Raw genomic sequence first — 3166 nt, 5'->3', positions numbered from 1 at the left:
ACAAACACATCAACCTGCACACATCGCTAGCACATCGCTAGATTTAAGCACATGCCACGAAACACAAGGGGAGCCTTGGATCATCCTCTTACACCGCCATTAATGGGGAGCACAACAATCTCTCCCCTTTCGAACTTGACCTTTGGCTCTCATAACACTTGTTGGAGTCACGATTAGTGTTACACCAAAACCCACAAGTGTTAGTAAACAAACACATCGCTAGATTTAAGCACATGCCACGAAACACATGGGGAGTGTTGGATCATCCTTCTACACCTGCATTAAGGGAGAGCACAACATAAGTAGAGTTTATAGATAAAATGAAGTGGAGTTTATAGATAAAACGGTCATGATGATTGTTTATTATTATGTAAGAGGAATGTCAAACAATTGACTTCTCTCCTAATCATCATATTTTTAGAAATTTTAAAAATTTATAATAAACATAAATATATTCCAAAAATTAAAAATATGTGTTTCTTTCTCATAAGGAAATAGGTTTAAAAAAAAATAATAAGAGTATTTTTTCTAATCTCATAAATAAAAATATTTCATAAACTAAATTTAATAGTTAAACAACTAATCCTTCTTCCATAAACTTAACTTAAATATAATTATTATTAAAAAAAATAATTTTATAAATTTTAAAATATAACGCCGAAAAAGTGTAGAAAAATACATGTTATTGTCCTTAAAAACTATTATCCAAAACAACATAGTCCTAAAGGTAACAAAACAAATAATTGAAGTGTAAGTTAGCCATAGAAAATAGAAACCATTTAACGTTCCTTTCACGAATGTCCTTTTCTGTGTTAAATAAGCTGTGTAGGCGAAGGATCTTCACTTTATTAAATCATTCATATTGTTACCAGGTTTCTTTACTTTGCTAAAGAATTATTAATCTGTGTTCACCACCATAGTTCTTTAATTGTTTAAGTATTTCACTAATCTGTGTACACGCCATTGGGTAATTTTAAAGAGGGCACTCTTACGATGGGACTGTCGACTAACACATGCATTGCACACAATCTCATTGAAAGGATATCTTATTCTGGAATATTTTCTAATATATAATTAAAAAAAAAATTGACAAATTGTAAATTTTTGTGTAAGTTGTATGTTGAGTTATTAATAGATACTTCGAGTAGTTAATATCACTTTTTTAAAATAAAAAGACATTTTAATATTTATTTACTTTAATATAATTTACATAAATGTTTTAAATCAAATTGTAATAAAAATTCAGGGTCAAGTTTGGAGGTGGATATTGGTTTAAGAAAATATAATTAGTATAATTGTATTTACTAATCTAATTGATATATTTAGATAGACGTATATGAAGCATATATATTAATATTATCACATTTTCCAATATGGTATATATAAGGAGATAGACTTATATCAACTACCTTAATAATTATTATGTGTATTTGTTAAACACAAATTACTTATCATTATTAATAACTATATAAATAATAACAACCATATTCTTATATATTTATATATGATTATTGTGTTGTAACTCATCATAATATAATAATAATAATATTAGATAATAATAATAATAATAATATTAATGATAATAATATTAGTAATATTGATTAATAATAATAATAACTTATAATATTATTATATTATCATTATATTAAAGAATTGGGGCTTCTGTGACCTATAACAAGTTTATAAGAATATATTTAGATCACAAGTTTATAAGAATATATTTCACGGATAATCACATCAAAATTCATTTGTCGACACGTTACATGAAGAACAAGATCATGGAAACATATTAAATAGAGAGACTCCTCATTCAAAATGCGAGAAATAAGCAACTAATTTGGACCACAGAAACTGGTGCAACTGCTGCAATTGGCTGAACTACAACTAAATTTGACTAGATCAAGGGTAGGGGAAGTTTACAACTAAATTAGATAATAAAATTTGTAATATTTAATTATTTGGACTCAGTTTCATATGTATAACCATTAACAATTATTATTAAAAATTCATTTCAATTCCAAACTAATTAAAAAACTATTGTTATGAGATTAAGAGTTATTGAAATTGAATTAATTAATATGCATTATCTTCCTATCACTACGTAGTTAGTTAGTTTGTTAGAATAAATTTGATTCAATTTTATATCTAACTTAATATATCACTAGTTAATTAATAAAAATATTTCGTCTCTTTTTAATTTAATTAAGACTAAATGATTATAATATATTTAGGATATTTTATATTATTTAATTTCTTTTTTAATTAGTTTATTTTCAAAAAAAAAATGAGATTAAATGTATTTAACCTATATCGGACATGAATATATGGTATTTAATTTTTTTACTTAAACTTTTTCAGATATAGTTATTTTGATTTAATATGGCGTGTGTAAACTTTTGTTAAAGGATAAATCCGTGTAACATTAAATTTTAATGATTAAATAATTAGTAAGTATAACTTACTGATTAACTCATTTTTACCAAATATATTTACTTCAATTGATAAGCATTATGAAAAATATATATAAATGTTTAATAAATGACCAAAGATTATTTGCTTTCTAATTATAATTGATTTCTTTTAAATGAATGAGTTACTATTAAATATGGAATAAATGGAATCGAATAAATGGAATCAAACAAATAGTTAAAGCCATTAATAAGATTATATGATATAAATAACATATTTATAACTCTTTAGGTTTATAAATAAAATTAATAATTTTAATATAAATATTTTGAATTAAATTTTCTTATTATTTTTTATTTTAATATAAAGAACCTAACCTAAGCAAATTTAAAAATAAAGGGGAAGGGAACAAGGGGAATTCAAACAATGCAAAAGCTGAGGGGAAAACAGGAAAGGAAACAACTAGAATGAAGAAGGGAGAAGGGGGGCGTGGCGGGAGCTAGGAGGAGAGGGCAAGGATCCAACAACGAATAATATTATAGCCGTCATCCCTATTGAGATTTCTCGACCTTCTTTCGATTTCTGTGGCCTCCCTAAATTTACGGTGGTGAGAGTCTGCAATCTTAACAATAACCTTGGTCTCCTTAATACATATATGATGGTTGGTCTTCTTTGCATGCTCTGCCAAGTCTGAATACTGAGCCCTCCCATGCTTAATATTAGTTGCGTGCTCATGAATCCTTTGATTAATAGAGCA

This window comes from Pinus tabuliformis, chromosome 8, assembly GCF_031772625.1.
Source record: "Pinus tabuliformis cultivar Carrire ecotype Pingquan chromosome 8, CPIR1, whole genome shotgun sequence".
Lineage (NCBI taxonomy): Eukaryota > Viridiplantae > Streptophyta > Pinopsida > Pinales > Pinaceae > Pinus > Pinus tabuliformis.
This window is presented reverse-complemented; position numbering follows the sequence as displayed.